The sequence below is a fragment of the Humulus lupulus genome, chromosome 6 (assembly GCF_963169125.1).
Source record: "Humulus lupulus chromosome 6, drHumLupu1.1, whole genome shotgun sequence".
Lineage (NCBI taxonomy): Eukaryota > Viridiplantae > Streptophyta > Magnoliopsida > Rosales > Cannabaceae > Humulus > Humulus lupulus.
In genome coordinates, this window is record NC_084798.1 from 33,806,182 (window position 1) to 33,815,212 (window position 9,031).

At 31.2% G+C, this 9,031-nt stretch overlaps 1 pseudogene; it reads left to right on the forward strand.

Moving 5' to 3' along the window:
- Positions 1-317: 317 nt before the first annotated feature.
- On the forward strand, positions 318-1,643 carry LOC133784952 (two-pore potassium channel 1-like; annotated as a pseudogene).
- The last annotated feature ends 7,388 nt before the right edge of the window (positions 1,644-9,031 follow it).

Below are 9,031 nucleotides of genomic sequence, written 5' to 3' on the forward strand. Positions count from 1 at the left end.
GATTTTGGTTCGTAGGCTTGTTGTTTTTATAAAAAAATAGTAATAATGGGCTTGTTCGGTAACTCTTTTTTAATCAATTTTTTGATTAATTAATTAAAAATATGAAATCACGTTCGGTAAGTATATTTTTACTTTTTATTTAAAAAAAATTTAATTAAATTTTATGAAATTTTGAAAACAGAATTTTGTTACTTTTGATTTTTTTTTAAATCACTTTGCATTTCTCTTTCTCTCTCGTTTTCTATCGTCTTCCTCACGCAGCACAACAATGGTATTTTCTTCCACTCTCCAAGCCTAGCTCTCGAACCAACAACGTCATGTTGGAGACTGAGAATGAGGCCATCAAACGTTTTAGGGAATTGGGTTGTAATGGTGATGATTCTGGAGACGATGAAGGAAGTAGTGATGGAAAGAAGTCGTTCCTCATGCCAAATGGATCGCCCTCTCCCGGGAGCAGTAGTGGCTGTCTTGTCTCTCCAATGAAGAAAGATATTATACAATATATATATATATATGAGAGTTGTAGGTCTGTGAGGTAAACTCCTTCTTCTTTTTCCGACCATCAAATTTTATTTCACTTGAAGACATATTTTGTTAGATTTGCACTTTTTACATCTTTTAGTTCTAGAGAGTGGTTAGATTTGTTTTGCTTCACTAGTGTTATATATATGTATGTATATATATTTTTTTTTGTTGCACATAATATGCTTGTTAAAATGTCTCTAAGAGATTAGTATAAATAAATGTCAAATTCATTGCTTTTGTGAAGCATTTCTTTGTTTGTTTGAATGGACATTACCCATTGCTACAATTTATGCTCTTCTTTAATTTTTATATAATATATATATTTATATATATTGGAGTGGGTCGGTTTGAGGCCTAGTGGGTCAGTTTTAGGTGGAAGCAACATACACCCAAGTTTTGGCAAAGTGGTCATATTCTTGTCGTTCTACTTAGGACTAGGCACAACATGCTTCTACTTATTCAAAGACCAACTCAAGGGAAAGAAAACAAATGGGGTTCTTGATGCAATCTATTTCTGCATCGTCACAATGACCACAATTGGCTATGGTGACATAGTCCCCAACTGCAAAGCCTCGAAGCTACTCGCTTGCGCCTTTGTCTTCACTGGCATGGCTCTAGTTGTCTTGACTCTAAGCAAGGTTGCAAATTACCTTGTTGAGAAGCAAGAGTTGTTGGTTGTGAAAGCCTTGAATAGGAGCAAAAATACCAACCAACTTCAAGTCATAGAAGAGGCTAAGAACAACAGAACAAAGTACAAGTGCATAATGATCTCTATAGTTCTTTTGGTGCTTATGACTATTGGAGTAATCTTTCTCACAAGTGTTGAAAATTTGGACATTGTGGATGTATTTTATTGTGTGTTGTATTGTGACAACTTTGGGGTATGGAGATGTGAGCTTCTCAACTCAAGGTGGGCGAGTTTTTGGAATCTTTTGGATTATGATAAGTACCATTTGTTTAGCTCAGTTTTTTCTTTACATTGCTGAGCTTAACATTGAGCTCAGACAAAGGGAATTGGTGGATATGGTTCTTAATCGTCCCATGACTAATATTGATTTGGAAGCTGCTGATCTTGATGATGATGGCTCTGTTGGGTAAGTTAAAAATCTTTGATTCTGTGTTTGGTTTCATTTTTCTAATAGTTTCTTTCTATCTAGACATATAACATTTTACTTGCCCCTTAAATTAGTATAATTAGGATAGTATTTTGGTATATATTGACTAAAACATAATATGATATGTTATTGATAAAGGGATACTTGGCTTATAAAGTTTATTAAATTGCGTGATCATGTTATGTTAACAAGCTTAAGAATTGACTGCAATTTTGTAAATTGACTGTAGGTGAGGTTGATGTCAAGAACTCCCTTTTAAATACAATTGTTGATGAAGTAAAAGAAACTGAGAACATGGATGGAATGGAGAAACCACATTCCAAAACAATCTACAATATTGTTTTTGTTACTACTGAAGCAACTCCTTATTCAAAGACAGGTGGATTAAGAGATGTTTGTGGTTCTTTGCCTATTGTACTTGCTTCCCGTGGCCATCGTGTCATGGTCGTCTCTCCTAGATATCAAAATGGTACTGCTGCAGATAAGAACTTTGTTGGTGCTATCAATACTAGTTCTTGCGCCAGCATATTCTGCTTTGAAGGAGGACAAGAGGTTGGCTTCTTCCATGAGTACAAGGAAGGTGTTGATTGGGTAAGAACTCTGCAGGCTAATATTCGGTTACTGATTTATTTCTATCAAAGCTATTCTTATTTGATTCTTCGTAACACTTTTCAATTGGGAGATTGTGTTTTATCATGATGAACTCTTCCCTTCCTTGATGCATGTGTTTGTTTTATCATGTAAATACATTAGTTGATTGTTATGACTCGTTTAATATTTTACTTTAAGTTTGGACAATTATTAGGTCATATGTTTTTTTTACTATGTAGACTTTATTGATTTTGTGTTATCTCGTGGATAGATTTTAAGTTTTGAAATTTGAGATTACTTGAATATTATTAATATGATCTATTTTACTATAGTTTTCTTATTTTTTATTTTAAAATAATAAATAGTGGTCACAAAAAATATTTTTATTTTTTAGTTTAGAAAATGAAAATAAAAAATAAAATTTTTAAAAAAATGTTTACCAAACATGTTTTTTTATTTTTTATTTTTTAAACAAAAAATAAAAATAAAAGTTACCAAACACATTTTTATTTTTATTTAAAAAAAACAGAAAACAAAAATAGTTACCAAACACATTTTTATTTTATAAAAATAAAAAAAACATAAAACAAAAATATATTTTTATTTTTGAGTCTAAAAAATTTAAAAACAAATGGGCCGTTTGGTAAATTTTTTGTATTTGAATTTTTTAAACACAAAAATAGAAATATTATTTATTTTTGTTTATTTATTTTTAAAAAATAAAAATATGTTTGGTAATTATTTTTGTTTTTTGTTTTTAAAAACAAAAAAAATAATAAACGCGTTTGATAACTTTTATTTTTATTTTTTGTTTAACAATATGATGTGTTGATTTGAAGAAGAGAAGAAAAAAAAAGGAAAAATTAAAAACTGTTTAAAAAAATTTTGAAAGTGAAAAAATTCTATTTTCAAAATTTTAATTAAAATTTAAAAAAATAATAAATAAAAATAAAGTTACCAAACATATTTTATGTTTAATTATCAAATTTTTAATTAATTAAATAAAAAACTGCTTTTTTAAGTGTTACCAAAAAACACAAAATTTTTTACCTAACGCAACCAATAATTTTCCAAAAATTACTTGCACAAAAAAAGCTTGTGGCTTGTGGCTTGTGGCTTGTGGCTTTGGTCCGTTGTTCGTGGCTTTTATAATAAAAATGGTAATAATAATTTCCCAAAAATTACTTCTACAAAAATGGGTAAAAGGGGTTAACTTTCAAACCCTAAATTTCACTCTCAATTTCCCTCAGCCCCAGCCCGACACCCAACCACCTCTGTAGCTGACCCTTGGCCCCAACCACCACCATACAGATCTCGACCACCCATCGTCACTCAGTCGCACCTCTGCTCTGTTCCACCTTTCCCTCACGCATACCTTTGCAAGAACCCAGCCGCACTCAGGTCTGAATCTACCACAACCCAGTCACACCACCCAACCCAAAACGAACAGTCCCCTCCACCCAAATGCAGTGATCTCTAACCTGATTGCAACACAGTCATGAGCCCTTGTATTATTTTCTTTCTAAAGGTCCAGTTGTGAGCCCTTGTTTATGCCATAATGATGACTCGTGCTATCAATGTTGGCAAGATCATTCTTCAGGAGTTTTGAAACTGTGTAGTGAAGTGGGCAAGCTGTCTATTTTTGCCTCATTGATCTCTTAGTTATACAAGAGGCTGGAGAAGGAGCACTACAACCTAGGGTGCATCACTGCCTATAGAATTGAAATAGTTCTCATGGAAGATGCCCAAGGCCAGCCCCAAGGCTCTGTTCATGGCCCTGATGAAGATGAGCTAACTGTTGGTGTATGGGACATTCCCTCTGCCTTTGAGCCCCCGCAAGAAGAAGTTAACCCTGCTACCTATGCTTCCTTTAGCGCTGCTCCTAGTGATGACCCACACCACAATCAATTGATGGATATAATGCAGTTTATGCATTAGTAGCAGGCTTATTGGCACTACGCTAGTGGAACTTTACTCAGTATTTTGCCTTTTTCCCCAATTCCCGAATGGCATCCTTGCACCTTGGAGAGCTGATGACACCAAGGAGGATGAGTAGGTCATTGAGGAGGACAATGATGGCGGCATCCAGTGATAGGAGGGAGTTTTCTTTGCCTTTTACCCATATTTTTATTTTAATTATTTTGTTTAATGTTGCTTTGTTTGTAGTTTCTGTTTTGTTTACTATTTGTATTATGTACTATTCAGTGTTGTTATTTTGTTTTGTGTAACAATGAGGACATTGCTCTCCTTTAAGTTTGAGGGGGGGATTGCCTATTTTGTGAGTGTGTTATCTTAACTTAATGTATTTTCTTAATTATGTTTGAGCCTATGTTGTAATGGAATCAATTTATTTTGGATGTGCCTAAGTTTAGGGGAACTCAATGATAAAATTTTAGAAGAAAAAAAAACAATATAAGGAATGATAACTCTTGTGTATTAGTGAGCATTTAGTAATTAATTTTTTTGGTACTAACTCAACTTAGGTTCAGTGTGACCCCAACTAGTGTGCATAGTTTAACCATGAAACCACGAATCCTAGATTAAGCTAAGTATTCATGAAGGTTTAAGCTTTTAGAATTGGCTTGTTAATTCCCATGAGGTGAAATACTAGGAGGCTTAGCGATATAAATAGGATTTAGGCAATTTTTCTTGGATATTTTGAGCTTTTCATGCCAACATTGTGACTATCATCCCTAGTAACCCCACTTTGAGTTTAATGGCCTATTTTGTTGACATAACCTTAACTTAGTAGCCAATCCCTTTTTGAATATCCTTTTTTATTCCTCACCAAACCTTAGGTTTAGTTTGTCTTGGATATGATTTGGTTTAAGTTTGAGGGAGTTGATAAAGAAGTATCTTGTTCTTGTTCTTGGGGTGTTCATAATTGTTAATTTCTATACACTTATATGCAAAGTTTATTTTAACTATGTTTATCTTTATCTTTATTCTTTTCATTGTATTGTCTTTACTTTAGTTGATTATTATGTAAAAAAAAAATTCAGAAAAAAGAGAATAAATATAATATATATCAGAAAATTCAGATAAAAAAAGTTTATATATATATTTGTAAATATATAAGTTTTTACATAGTCTGCATTGTAATTATAATTGAGCATACAAGTATAGTGTTCAAAGGAAAAAGGAATTGGGCAATAGTGAGTGAGTTGAGGGGTTTATTTCAATTGTAATGCGAAGAGGGTAATAATATTCATGAGGTCCAAGACAAACTAGGTTTTAAGGTTTTTAGTTTACAAATTCCATCATAATCTATACCTTGGGCCTAGCCTACATTACAACCATGTATGCAATTCCATATTGAGACCTAGATCGCTTTCCTAACTACAATAGTGGAGAGGGGTTATTGAGTTCAACTTATCAACACATGGATTAAACTTTAGGAATGTTGCTTAGCTTGATTCAGGGAACAAGGTTTGATTGGGAAGAACTATTTGTGTACTATTTGGGAACACATTCAACACTTCGTTGGGTTAGCATCTTACCACTTGAGGAACTTGACTTTCATATATACTTGAGTTATCATTTGAATAATTGATTTGAGATCATTATACTTAGTTTGGCATGACCATTTTAGAGAATTGATTTCAAGTTGTGTTTTATTTTGTGTCCTTGTTGTGTATGTTGTTTCTCTTTTATTTGTTATGTTGTGTGTGTGTGCTATTAATTTGTTGTGTTGTGTGTTTGTTGGGTAGTAGTGTCATCACTCGGAACGGGCAATGAGATAAGTTTGGGGTGTGATATCTCTACGAATTAGAGTTATTTTAATTCTTTTGAACTTATATTTCTTTCAAGAAAACAGTGGTTTGTAGAATTTTTGTAATTATTTTCTTTGTGTCTTTGTTAAATATTAATCAAAGAAGCTATTACTAATTATTAGAAACCTGCTGGAAAAATATCCTTGAAAATGGGGATTTTTGTGTTGGGAGGTGACTAGTAGAAATTTGGACATTTTGAGAGGTATTAAAGCTTGAAGTTGGCATCAGGATTTTGGGTTGCTACAGAAATGTTGAAGCATCGAGGCCAGCCAGAAGCTTGTTGAAGACCCCACATGACTGATGGGTTTTATGCCTTTATAAAATCACATTTCTTGTGTAATTCATTCATTATCAATAAAGTAGTATAAATCACTTTGTTCAATCAAATTGCATTGCTTACTAGTTTTATTACATGATTAATTATTATTAATACAAACGTTTATAAAATCCTAAACATATCACGATTGTTAGGGGTTGGGCCTACGTGAAAGTTTTAATGTTTTTTGTTCTGTTTTAAGACATGGTTTATAATGAATTCCAATGATGTTTTGAGTTTGGTTATGGAGTCAAATGATTATTATATTTGTTTAAACAGGATTTATGAAACTCCGAAGTTTTTTTTCTTTTAAACGTTCAGTTGGTTAGTCATGTTTGATTTCTTTATAATAAAAGGTGTTTTATTTCAAAATTATTTTTTGTTGGGCAAGTTAACATCTCAAGAAATTGGGACATTACAATGGAAGTTAAGGATAAAATACCAATGAGATTATTTGTTACAAGTAAACTTGCGGTAACCTATTGGAGTTTAAGTGTATGGATTTATGGTCTTATGTCATTTCTTATCAAAATGAACACATAGTAGTCTTGAATAATTAATTTAATTATTAACTATAAAAATATCATCATGACTAGGTCAATTAAATAATGATAAATTATTTATTGATATTTTGTGAAAAAGTAATATAAGGAAGTTTGAGGATTTAATTGCTGTAAAGCGTCATATTCTATTACTTTGTAAAAATGTCTCTTATCTCATAAATAATTAGAAAATACCACTTAACATATGAAATTCAGTGGAGCCTTGATAAAACATGTAAGTTGGGCTCAATAGTTTAAAATAAAAATAAAGTGTTCTTATGCAACGTTTAAAGAAAATAAAAATTTAAGTCCCACTAGTAATTTAAAACTAAAGTCCATAACATGATTCTTTAAAACTCGGTGCTTATGTTGATTGTTTATTCGTTCATACGATACCCCCACGCCATACGCACCCAGATATTGGAGCGTCACACATCACAACACATGCCAGATAGAAATCTTATTTATTATCTGAAAGTAGGAAAGTAAGGGAGTGGGCTAAAAACCCACTAAGGAAGTACAACAAAATCAAAGATAAGGCAAGAAAGACATGACTAATATAACAAAACAGAACAATTCATAACATCATCAAACTCATATCTCCTATCTCATAATCAAAATGAATCATAGTCATACATCACATTCATTCAACATAAGCATTCTCTCTGTGATCATGACACCTCTATTGTCCATGTCACACCTTCAGGTAACCAGTATAACTGGCCTGGTAAAACCTCCCCTATGAGGTAAACAAGATCTTAGGTCCTTGAATAACCTCAGCGCGTCCACTCTTTGAGTTATGTCATATCCTTAGTAACCCCTCTGTCGCATTGCGTTCAGCACACTAGTGACCATCTCTTTTCATTCATAAAGCAAACACATGTAATTAATTTCACATCAAAACAAATGAAACACATGTTGCATCATACACATCATAACACTTCAAGATAGAACTCCATTATTGATATTAAATGATTTGACATCAAAACATAGCACATCGTTTCCATAAAACATACAGATCTATCAATTTCATAGCATAAACATAGAAATTCTATCTAACTTCCTTACCTCAGATCCGAGCAAATAAAAAATGAGAAAAAATTCACAACGAGACTATAATCATAATCAAACGTCGTTTCTTAGAATCACATACCAATACTCATGCCCAACACATATACCCTACGTGTGCATGGGCCATGCACACGTGGTACAAGTTGCCCAATAATTCCAAACATACACATTTTCATATAAAATCATAAAAAAATAATGTTAATTATACATATTAACCCTTCATGGTTCCAAAGTAAAAATCATGTATTTGAACAATAAACATATTTTTTAACGTAAAAATGCATTTGAATGCGACATGTATACGTGAGAGCGTTCTTAAAATTTAACGTTTTAAATAATAATTCCTACATGCTTATTTCTTGCTTTTTCAAACAAAATTCAGCAACATAATTCAAATACCATTATTTGTTTATTTAAATCCCAATTTTTTTAAAGCAATTTAATACATTATATTTACTTTATAAAATAATTCATTTAGCCTTTCCAATTTCTCATAAAATAGTAATTCCATTTATTATTTTAAATAACATAGAAAAGTGATGAAATTTGTTGCTATTTTGAAATACTTAATAAATTTCTTGTTTCCTTTAGAAAATAACTTCTCTAAGTAAATAAAAAAAATACATGTTTATAAATGTGAAAATTTATAATTAAAGTGCGGAAAAATATATTTTCACTTATATTATTTAAGACTTAAATTATTTAGGTGTAAGACTCATTAATTTTAAACAAAATAATTATTTTAGCTTAATAACTCAAAGTTTCAGCAACTATTTATTTTGTTTAAAAATCATAAGTGAATTTAAACCAAAATATTTTCTCATTTAAATAAAAAAAAAATTGCACCTATATAATAATGTGAAAAATTCAACTTAACATTTTTAAAATATCACATTTATATATACATAGCTTAGGATATAATTTATTTGACGAACTAGCATTATTTATCTCTTTTAAAAGACCTTTCTTATTTTTAATCCAACATTCTAGCAACTATTTATTGGTTCAAAATCACAAATTTGGATTAAAACCATATTTTCCTTCATATATACACAAAAAAATTGCATGTATCAATTTGATAAAAACGCCATTTATATG